The sequence below is a fragment of the Vicia villosa genome, linkage group LG4 (genome assembly GCF_029867415.1).
Source record: "Vicia villosa cultivar HV-30 ecotype Madison, WI linkage group LG4, Vvil1.0, whole genome shotgun sequence".
In the NCBI taxonomy this organism is placed as follows: domain Eukaryota; kingdom Viridiplantae; phylum Streptophyta; class Magnoliopsida; order Fabales; family Fabaceae; genus Vicia; species Vicia villosa.
The window spans coordinates 167,103,402-167,115,769 of NC_081183.1; the positions used below are offsets into that span (position 1 = coordinate 167,103,402).

A 12,368-nucleotide genomic window follows, 5' to 3' on the forward strand; every position below is an offset into this window, starting at 1 on the left:
GCATGCTTATTCTCTGATTATATGCTTATTTATTTTGGGGTATAAAAGGGGTGTTACATTAGTGGTATCAGAGCATGGTCGACCAGTTGGTCAATAGGCGTTAATGTTGTCTAATCCTGTTGTATTTGATTTGTGTATCTGACACAATCGATACTGTTTTGCCTGTTTGGTTGTTGGATGTCTTAGGATAATGACTGCAGGAAGGAATGGTAACATTAATGTTGAGGCAGTGATGAGGTGGACTAGTGCGATTGGACAAGAGCTGCAAGAGAATGTCGGTTATGGAGGAAAGGATGAGTTCTGTGCTTTTGGAGACTTTCAAAGGTGCAACCCGCCGATCTTTGAAGGAATATATGGACCGGACAAAGCACAGGCATGGATGAGAGAAATGGAGAAGATATTTCAAGTCATGAGTTGTACTGATGTACAGAAGGTACAATTTGGTACTCACATGCTGACGAAAGGAGCCGAGGATTGGTGGAGTAATACTGTGCGGAGATTTGATGAGGAAGGTATTGAAGTTACTTGGAATCTTTTCCGTGATGCATTTTTGGAAAACTATTTTCCAGAAGTGTGCGTGGAAAGAAAGAAGTGAGAGATCTGGAATTGAAACAAGAAAGAGAATAATTCTGTGGGAAATCGTATGATGACATGAGGAAACAATATGGTTTTGGCAAGAAGGCAAGCAGGGGAGGAGCTTTTACTCCGATTAAGTGCTACAGGTGTGGCGATATGGGTCACAAAACTGTTGATTGTGGAGTTGGTTCGAGTAGGATTTGCCACAGTTGTGGTGAGCAAGGACACAATTGTGCCATGTGTGACAAGCCAAAGAAGGAGCAAGCGAAAGGAAAAGTGTTTGCGTTGTCTGGTGCTGAGGCCACTGCTAAGGAGAAGCTAATTTGAGGTACGTGCTTTATTATTGATAATGGTGCAACGCATACTTTCATTCTTTGGATTGTGCTATCAGATTGGATCTTGTTTTATCTATTACGCGTAGAAGTATGGTTATTGATACTCTTGCTATGAGTTTTGTTCTACTTCTTTGTGTGTTGAATTCTCCGTTGAGCATTTTTGGTAGAGATTTTGAAATTGACTTAGTTTGTCTCTGTGAGTTTAATTTGATGAGAATATTGATTTGAGTTGTTTGGAGTTAAATCGAGTAATTGTAACCTCATGAGAGATCTTGGATCTCGGTAGTTTAGGTAGTTTTGAATACAAGATTTGAAGGAATGATATTGTAGTTTAGTAATGAAGGTTTATGTTTCATTATGATTGTCGACTGTCTATCGACAAATTGAGGACTTGATCACCCTTAATCTATTGTTGATAGGAGACGAGGTCGTAATTGGACGAGATAGACTTGTCTTACTAATTTTGTAGGGTGTAAAATAACTAGGAAGAAGTTGAAGGGTCAAGTTGAGGTGTTATATGACAAGAGGTTCATTCGTCTGGGTGTGTAGCCGTAAGGTTGCGCTTGTTTTGTCGATTAAGAAGAAAGAAGGTTCCCTGAGGTAACATTTCTTGAGGATTTAATTCTAAGAGGCAAGATGATCATGTTGAACATTAAGGATTGTGTCATCGATGTTGAAAGAGAAGAGGTTATATGCGAAGTTTTCTGAATGCGGGCTTTGGTTAAAGGAAGAGATCTTCTTTAGGTTTGTGATTTCGAGCTGAGGTGGGTTGATGCAGATATCGACAAGTGGTAGTTATACTTCAAGGCAACTTAAAGTTCAAGAAAGGAATTATTCAATGTATGAATGGATGTTATCCGCCGTTGGGTTTGTTTTGAAACTTAAGAGGCATTATTGTTTGGATCGAGATTTGAGGTGTGTAGTGACTACAAGAATTGAATATGAGGAAAACAAGGCGAGTTGAATTTCGAAGGATTATGATTTTGGATTGAATTACCATTCTGGAAAAGCGAATGTTGTAATTGGTGCATTGAGTAGGAAATCATTGCATATGTCTATGTCAATGATTCGAGAATTAAAGATGTTGGAATAATTTAGAAACTTGAGTTTGGTTTGTGAGACGAAGTCTTCGTGTGTTAAGTTTGGTATGTTGAAGTTTACTTGTGGTATTCTTGACGAGGTTAGAGAGGTTCAAAAATTTGGATTTAGAATTAGTTGACAAGATGACATTGATGAAGCAAGGAAAAAGGTAATAACTTTCGAATTGATGAGAATAGTGTCATGATCGAGTTTGTATTTTTGATGTTTCAGATTTGAGAAAGAGAATTTTTGGATGAAGGGCATCATAATGGTTTGAGTATACGTCATGATGCTACTAAAATGTATCAATATTTGAGGAAAATGTTTAGTGGTAAAGTATGAAGAGGGATATAGCGGAATTGTGTATTTGAGTTGGACTTGTCAAAAACCGTTTAGTTGGTGCAACAGTTATCCTATTCGAGTGGAAGTGAGATAGTATCTCTATGGATTTTGTTTCGGGTTGCTGAGAACATCGAGTAATTGTGAAGTGATTTGGGTCATTGTGGATAGGTTGACGAGATGCGCTTATTTTATTCTAGTGAGGATGGATTATCGGATGGAGAGACTTGCTAAATTTGGCATCGAGAGAACGGTGTGTTTGCATGGTATTTCATCCGAGTATTGGATTGGTATCCTTGGAAGCTTGTATGGTTGAAGATGTGGAACGTTTTGTATTGGTATGAATCGGAAGAGAGTAAGTGTGGCTTTGGTGTCGAAATGGTTGTGACAATTGAATTTTCGAGGACGAAAATATTCTAAGTGGGAGAGAGTTGTAACATCCCGATATTATTTAATATTTTTATTAATTATATTAGTAATTATATTATTTGGTGTTTTTAATAATTATTTGTTTAATTTAGTCATTTATGATGTTTATTGAAATTTTTGCGTTTTGGGACGATTTAGTCGGTATTAGTTCGGGATAGCGGATCAATATTTAATCGAAAATTTTAATATTTTTAGTATTAAAAATATTAATGAGTTAATATTTAGCGTTTTGAGAATTTTCCGAGTAGTTAAGATTAGACCGGAAATATGAGACATTGAGTTATTAGAGGATTTTATCCGTATTTATTTTATTATATTATATTATTTTACTTGGTGTGTTAAATAATTATTTAATTATTATGAGATATAATAGTTAATTAAATTAATTAACTTTGTGTGTATTGGTGTTTATTTAATTTATTGAACTAAATAGAGATATTAAGAGGTTATATTTAATTGGGCCTAATTATTAGTAGTAGAAATAAATTGGGGGTGCTAATTATTAAGCCCAATAGACAAGATGTTAGTAAAGGGGTTTTGTGAGAGTGAGGAAATGACATTTTCATTTGGTCATTTTTGCTGAGAAGAGAAAGAGGGGAAGAAGAATAAGAGAGGAACAAAGAGCAAAACCTAGGGTTTGAAGAAATTCAAGAGGTAAGGGGGAGAATCCTTATTATTATGGGTTAGTATGATTGGGTTAATGGGTAGATTAACATGATTAGGTGTTGGTGTAGGAAATAGAAATTGAATTTTGAAATAATGTGAAATTCTATGCGGACTGGAAATGGAAGAAAAAATGAAGGAAAAATGTTGAAAGAGTGGTCTATGTATAGCTAATGTCGCTCGGCATTATGCCCATGACAGCGGCAGTACCCTCTTATGCCAAGATATTGCGTTTCTATGCTACTTCATTGGTTCTGTTATTTTGGTTTTCATCTCATTGTATGTTGTTTCATTATTTTATACTATTACTTTATGAACATACATACCACTTAAGCATAAGATTTCCATTCCATGTTGTTTCTAATGTGTTCATTTATTTTGTTTTCTTGCAATGTGTATTGTGCCATTTCTATTATCCATATTGGCACATAAGCTACTTAATGTGTTTTCGTTTACAGCATATATACATGGTGCCCTGCTATTTGTTCTTTTATGTTTCTATACATGTGCCATGATTGCCTTACATGTTCTCATACTAGTATTTAAGATACATAATATATAATGAGATACTAGAAGTGAACACCCCACTCATCCATTATATTTTCATTTCTTGTGTTATCTTACTGTGTGCTATTTGTTCTCTTCCATATTTCTAATCATGTTTCTTAAAATATATACATAGTGGTATATTATGATGTAAATGATTCATGATTATAAGGTGATATATAATAGCACAATATAATGGAAATAAAACAGTAGGATGATGGAATTGTGAAACACTAGCAAATTTTGAAAAATAATGAAATGTAAAACAGTCTCGTTTGATCGAAATAGCGGAATTAAGCGGTATAATTAGTTATCCGAAATTTGATGAAAATTTACGTGATAGCTAAGTTTAATTAGTAGATTAACATGGTAATGTTATTTTGTTGAAATGTGATATTTACGAACCGACCAAAATAGTGTGGATTTATATATCTTTTGTATTAAATATTAGTTTTAGGAATAGAAAATGAATTAGTAACTTAGAATAAATGAAGTGTAATTATTAATTAGTTGATTTAATTAATATTTAAATTAATTGCAATGAGTTTAATTGATTGGAATATACTTAAAGTTTGATCAATTATTCGGTTTGTCGGTAAATTACGGTATTTTGAGGATTTGTCCGAAATTGTGTTTTGTCTTGAATATGTATGTTGAGAAATATATATTTCCATGCCAATGATGTTGTGCTAATATTGATTCTCTGTGAGTAGTTAGCTAATATTAATTCTAATGATTAATTGCTTGATGTTGAAAGTGTGTGTTCATGTATAATTGGCAAAATGAGAATTTAACATGAGATAGTATGGTTACTAGTGTTAATTGGATTGTGTGAATCGTAATTGATTAATTGGCCTCTTATATGTTAATGATGTGTGTGTATTGTGAATGTTGTGTACAATTGGTGGATAATTCATAGAGTGAATTATTGTGATATGCTAAATATTAAGATGGTAGAGATGATCTTAATTGCATATGTTTGATTAACATTGTACATACATTCATATCATGGTGTGCCTTGAAACAAAGGTGGTTTGCTTTGAAACAAAAGCGAGGCTTAGATTCTAGAGTGAATCGGAAGCGGTAAACTATATGTTTACATTTTGGTGGGCTTTGGTCTTGTCCGGATCGGAAGCGTGGCTTGGATTCTAGATATTGAATCGGAAAGCGGTGAAACATTGGGTTCACATTGCGGTACCACATGCATAGCGTCACATATCTTGCATTGAGTCACATTAGAATTATGCGATAATTGATTATGTGAAGTTGATGTAGTTGTGATGTGTGTATGAGCTTGATAATTGAAATGAGTGATGTTTGAATGCATATTTGATTAAATGTGTGAATATGTGATAATTATGGTTGTGTGCGTAATTGAGAATATAATATTGGAATTGAAATATTATACTCTTTATACTTGTTGTATACTTGATAACACGTGAAATATCGATCAATTATTATTATCTACATGGCTATACATAGTGTGATTAATTACTTGAATTGTTGATTTAACCATTGTATCTTATTATACTTTCTTCATAATGATTCGTATTCTCACCCTTCTGTTTTAATGTTGCCCTCGTTTGGCGACATGCAGGTTCTGGAGTTAGTAGTTCGCGTGTGATCTTAGTCGGAGTTTCTTCTGAGTTTTTGGAGATTAGGTAGTAAGTCGATGCTCTGGTCATGTAACACTGGGTAGACTAGTTATTTGAACTCATGTTTCTATTCCGTTATGTATTACGCTTGATTTGAGAACCTGTTATGTTATTACTTGTTGTTTGATAGGCTCTTAAGCCAAATATTCCGAATTATGTTTTAATTTATGTTGATATGATTATTGAGACTTGATCATGGTATGGGACATGGATCATTTTATGAAACACATGAGTATTTAGTAGTTTCCGCTGTGAATGCATATTCTGGATAAAATATGATTAATTAAGAAGTGTTATTTGAAATGACCAGGTGTATCATATATTGTAGATAAATGATGTCGGTTTTTAAAAGCTTTTAGTTTTTGAAAACATCGATGTGACACCCTTTTGAATTATATGCATGCTTATTCTCTGATTATATGCTTATTTATTTTGGGGTATAAAAGGGGTGTTACAGACCACGTCGCTCGGCGGATCTGGGACGAAGAGTTATTTTTTATAATTTGTCCGACTACATTATTTAACTGTTTATAATTTAGACGTTTATTCAATATTTTATTAACCGTCTATTTAACCGGTCTATGTAACATACTTTTTTATTTGTTTTTTTGTAATAGGAGAGAGAGCCGTTGAAAATGGTGAACCATGCCCGAAAGATTTTCAGTCTGTTTAAACCGACTGCCGAGTGGTTTAACGATGCTGTGAGAGGTTCAGGACTCAGTGGGCTCTGCATGACGGGGTACACCACCATCAGCCACGGCATGCAGGGGGCTTTTGTGGAGCGCTGGCACAAGGAGACGTCTTCTTTCCACTTGCCGGTTGGGGAGATGACAATCACCTTGCATGACGTGCAGTGTCTTCTCCACCTGCCGATCAGGGGTCCGTTGTTGGCCCACTCCCGGATCCAGAGGGTCGAAGCCAGTCAATGGATGGCGCTATATTTGGGCATGGAGCCCGAAGCTGCTGACTATGAGTGCATCACGACATCCGGGCCTCATATCCGGTTCACCACACTGAGCGGCCGAGGCTGAGGAGGCGGGTGACGAGCTATTTACACAGTATCACCGTGGCTGCGCTCTCCGGTGTTGGTACATGCATGTGGTAGGTGCTGCAGTCTTTGTGGACAAGAGTGCAAGGTACGTCGACGTGACCTACCTCCGCTACTTCATGGACCTGACCACCGTTCACCAGTGGAACTAGGGGGCAGCTACTCTGGCATACCTATACCAGAAGCTGAATGAGGCCTCCAACTGGAGGACGAGGCAGTTGACCGGATCCTGCACACTACTCACGGTACGTTTCATTTTAATTGTTCCGTATTTATTTATGTTTCGTATTTGTGTTTCGTATTTACTTATGTTTCGTATTTATTTATGTTTCAGAGCTGGATCATCTCTTACTTCTCCCGGGTCCACGGCTTTCACATTGATCCTCAGTACGTTGACGCCATGCCCAGGGCCGCCCGATACGTTCTCCAGAGGGGGAACAATGCGGTTGGACCATACCGTGGGTACCTGGACCGCACGATGCACGATGACGTCACCTGAAGGCCATTCAGCGACTACACTCAGGTTGTCCCCTTTGACAACATATCTCTATATTCTGGCTGGTTGGCATGCGGGACTACCATCATGGTCAGGTATCTCCCTGAGTGGTGCATGCGGCAGTTCGGATTCGTGCAGATGATACCCAGGTCACCCTTTGAGGCTGCTCCCGACACAGCGACCAGAGTGCAGCTCACTGCCATGTTTGAGGATTGGGAGCATCATGTGGTACCGGAGGAGTACCGTCGCATGCGGGTCACCCAGGACTGGCACAGTGTGGAGGGGTACGTCACATGGTTCTACCGGGTGTCTCATCCTCTGCTGACACCCGACGCTCCCGGCGCTCCTAGGCCAGGACACGAGGAGATCCTGGAGAACCAGCAGGCCGAGGATGACCACGCCATTGATCTCCTGCCGATCTGCCAGCTGATAGAGATGCTTGGGCGGGACGCGTTGGATCGAGGTGTCGTTCATCAGGGCGGTCCAGAGGCAGTCGCCGTGATGGAGATGATCCTCACTGATGCGGGCCGTGCGGCGCCATACAGGCGGCAGAGGAGGGCCCAGGGTGAGAGGGTTAGGCATACCCAGTAGTGGTCGGGTTTATTTTTTGTTGTTTTCGGATTGTATCTTTCGTACATTGTTAGTATTTGGATTTGGATCGGATCGATTTGTATATATCACTTTTCTTATCATATTAGTATATTAGTATTTTCTGTTTATATATCGATCATTTTATTTGCCGTCTATCTTTAATTCCAAAATCATAAAAAAAAACACAGTTTCTGCATAATTCGGAAGTTCATTTCCGAAACTCCCCAAAATCTGAAAAAAGGTGTTTTCGGAAGTTCATCTCCGAAAACACCCCCCATTTGGTGTTTTCGGAGATGAACTTCCGAAGTCTGAGAAATTTTTTAAAAAAAAAATACTTCGGAAGTTCATTTCCGAAGCAGGGGTAAATTGGGTTTTTCGCTGGGGGTGACCCCCATAGGGAGGTGGGTAAAGAAAAATTCAAAAAAAATGATAAAATGCTTTTATGAATTTTTTAACAATGTATTTACTAATATCAGGTAAAAAGAACAAAGGCAAACAAAATGCACCATTCAAGAATAGTATCTCACTAAGCCAAAAAAAAAAGGGCAGCAAAAGAATGTTTAAAAGCAAATAACCTCAACCAAGCACCAAAGCTCGCTAACAAGTGCACTAATGGTTCCGAAAGCTTCATGATTATGTTACTTTGGGGTAAAGAAAGGGTTTGCTTGCTAAGCGATGAAAGGCAGCCAAAACCACTTATAGGATGAGTTAACGTTTCTTTATGGAGAAGATTGTATGCACGCTAAACGGTCTTTGAACCTCAATTAGTGAGAATGGCAAGACAGGACGACCCATGTAGTTCATTTCAAAATAACTTGGTGTAATTAATTAATTTTCTTGATAAGGGGTGAGAGAAGTCCTTTGTATATCAGAAACATAACACGAGGTGGAAAGAGATGAAGATTGAGGAAGTAATCGTTATTCGAGGAATCGGTAACATATGCTTTTCAATATCTTTCTTCTAGAGCTTAATTGTAAAGCTACGATGAGTTAGTGTAGCTAATTTTTTCTTTTGTTGGGGTTATATGTTATCATCCTAATACTCATGTCTTGATCCCGATCATTGTGTTATATGTAATTTTTTTAAAGCTTTTATTTTGACAGGCTCTTTGTTCTTAATGCTTGTTTTGGATTAGCTAACTAAAACATATTTTTATAGTATGACTTGATATACAAAAGATATTGATCATTACTAGATCCATGGTTTTCATCTATTGCATATGCTAAATTTTAGACATAGATTTTGGCTCAGTATCTATATGTTGAAGCCTAATGTTATTGTATTTGTTAATAGGCTAAAAGATCGACTATTAGGTAATACGGTTGACCTCATGTCATTGAATCATACATGAGTTACGATGAGAGCAACGAGAGATAATATCAATAGCTTATTAGAATTTCATATTACTGATCAAAGATATTACATGAGAATATGTCGATGAAGTATAACCCGTACAAGTTTTCTCAACTTTTGAACACCAAAACTCATTTTATTTTCTGTTATTTTATTTTCTGTATTCAAAAACTAGTAATATACCCGTGCGTCCGCACGGGTAAAAATTATTTAGTAGTGTAAAATTATACTGCAAATTTAGAATTATATTTATGTATGTTTAGCTACTTAAATCTAATTGGTTGTGTTCCATGACATTTCATAAAGTATTTAATTCAAATTTTCAACATTAAAGACAAGTGCAAATGAGTGTGAACTTATCACCAACTAAATAACAAATTATGTTGAAATTAAAAATCAATCGGTTCTTCAATCATATGAGAATGAAAATATTAGAATACATATTAATATTTAAAATATTTCATCAATAAAAGGGTCAATTTATGTATATATTTTTATCCAGGTCTAAGTGATTGTGTCTAGTGTCACTTTATCAAGTGCAAGTTAACATTTATACATGTTTTATTGTTTGAATCTAACTTGTTGTATCCCATAACATTAAAAATAAGTGCAAAGTAATAATGAATAAGTTGTAATATGATTTTGAGATACATATTGTAAAAATCATAACAAAGCTATATATATATATATATATATAATTGTCATTCATTTGTGTATTTATATATAATTGTTAATTAAAATAAAATAGATATCGTGTTGATAGTCCTCCGTAATAAAATTAAAAATTTTGACATTAGAAAATAAGAACTGTGTCTCAAATAAAAGTAATGGTTAATTAAAATAAATAAAAAAAATGTATTTTGTTGATAATGTCCCGTGAAAAAAATAAAATTTTGACATTTGAAAATAAGAATTTTGTGTCTCAAATAAATACAATTGTTAATTAAATTAAAAAAGATATTTTGTTGATAGAGGCCCGTTAGTAAATAGACATTCTGACATTTGAAAATAATTTTTTAAATAATTATGAATAATTTTTTAATAATCATAAAATAATTATGTTTTCGGTTGAGTAAATTTTTACGTGTTCCTCTTCGTTCTATTAAAAAAGATTTAATTTATTAATTTAATTATGGTTAGAAAAATAAAAAAGAAAAAAGAAAATTGAGGGAGAAAAAAATTAGAATGAAAATTATGAAGTGTGTAGAGTGTTTAATAGAGAGATTGAAAGATATAATTAATTTAATTTGAAAAAGGAGGGAAAATATAATTTGAAATGAGAAAGTGATTTTGTATTGCCAAGTGTCAACACTTTATTGAATAGAGAGTGTGATTATATTGATCTTTATGTAAATACTCATATGCCTTTTTTGCTTTGTAAGTTTTAAAAGAGTGGAGGACATTTTGGGTAGAATGGTGGCATCTTCTATTAATAGCTAGATAGTAGACAATCAAAATATTTGATAAATCATTCTTAAACTGTGGAATAGTCTTTTAAAACACAATTAGTGCTTGTGGAGACAATAAAAAATTGTTTTGCTTCTAAGTTTAAACATATACTCACTTGCAACGTAAGCAAGCGACTAATAAAAATGAATTACATTCTCAATACTCCTCCTAATTGATATATGCTAGATTTCTCATTCCTCTCAATTCCTTTAGACAAAAAAATCCTGTTGTCTTCAATGAGTTTGTCCAAATGTTTGCAAATTCCAGCTCTGTCTTGCAGAATTCAATCTCCAACATGTTTTTTCTCACTTGGTCTCTGTGGAAATGATATTTTCTTTCAATATGTTTGCTTCTTCCATGGATCATTGACCAAATAAATTGTTGATTAATTATCTTCCAGTAGTTTGATCTTCACAACTTCTTTAACCTTCAACTCTTCTAATAGTATTTCCATCCAAAGTGTTTGACAATCAGCATATAAGGCTATTAACATACTCTGTGTCACAAGATGATAAAGTAAGTATTTGTTGTTTCTTCAGGAGCTGCTCTAATCTTTAACAAGTACCAAGTTGTAATTTTCTTGTCATCTTGGACTCTTCCCAAATTTAAATCAGAGTAACCATATGTCTTTTCCTTCTTGCTTGTATTTTTTTGATTTGGCATGAGCACACCATGGTATTGGTGCCTTTGATAAACCTTAGAATTCTCTTGGCTGCTAGTAGATGACGTGATATAGGTTTTTCCTTAAACATGCTTACCAAGCTATCACTTTGGCAAATGTCACGTCTATTATTGCATAGGTACCTTAGTAAGAAAATTATTTGTTTGTACAAGGTTACATCGTTGGTTTTATGTGTTTTGCAGATAATGTCTTACAATAGTTGTGGTAATGACAACTGAGCAATAAAGAGTATATCTAAAGTCTCATTAGAAAAGAAGATAGTGCGGGATAAAATGTATCAACAAGTTGAAAGTGATAAATAAAGTTTAAATCAAGTTCTAGATAAAACATAATCAAACAAAATAACTTAAGGTTATTAAGATGTGAACTTGAAGTTCTGAAGTTGTGAAAGCTCACTTATTCATGCGCTTAGATTTTTATATTGTTTTTATAAGTCAATTGTAAATTAAGAAAGAGTACATCTTAAGGTACTAAGGTCACACACACACAAGTATTTCAAACTTTTCATATTTTTGATAAAAAAATTCTTAAAACTAATTCGAGGAAGTGTAACATCTTGATCAATAAGGAAGGAAAAATACACAGGTTAATTGATCAAGATTTTCTTCTAATCGATTAAGGAGGTTTGTAATCAATTAATTTACTTCGAAAATCAAAGTTTCATTTTTTTAGCTTATGCTAATCGATTAACATGTGTTTTAAATTTATTGAATGTTTAAAAACCTCATGGAGTGATGCCTTTTAAGCCATATATTTTCAATATATAGGAGGTGCTTCCTCACTTTTTAACACACTAGTTTTCTAAACAAACTACTTCCTTATCCCACTCCTTCAATTTCTTTTATAAGTATTTTTTACTAGATGATATCTTAGTGATGAGAGAGTAAAAAGCTTCGTATGAGAGTTATGTTGTATTGGTGTTGTAATAAGAAAATTCTCAAGAGCTTAGTTCTCTTTGTTGAACATGTGACTCCATAAACAAAGGGGGTGAATTGTAGAGGTTTGAAAATCGTTGATTTAAAACAAAATCATTTTCTAAATCAACTAAAAAATGGGTTAGGATGAACACATCGACCTATAAGTACAAGCTTCTCATAATAAAACCTGAGGAAAATATTCAAAATA

At 34.7% G+C, this 12,368-nt stretch overlaps 1 long non-coding RNA gene across 1 annotated transcript; it reads left to right on the forward strand.

Annotated features, from left to right (window-relative positions):
• The first annotated feature begins 3,331 nt into the window (after positions 1–3,331).
• LOC131600189 (uncharacterized) lies at positions 3,332–5,848 on the forward strand. Its single transcript, XR_009283052.1, has 2 exons — positions 3,332–3,413; positions 5,566–5,848. It is a non-coding gene; the product is annotated as an uncharacterized LOC131600189 (long non-coding RNA).
• The last annotated feature ends 6,520 nt before the right edge of the window (positions 5,849–12,368 follow it).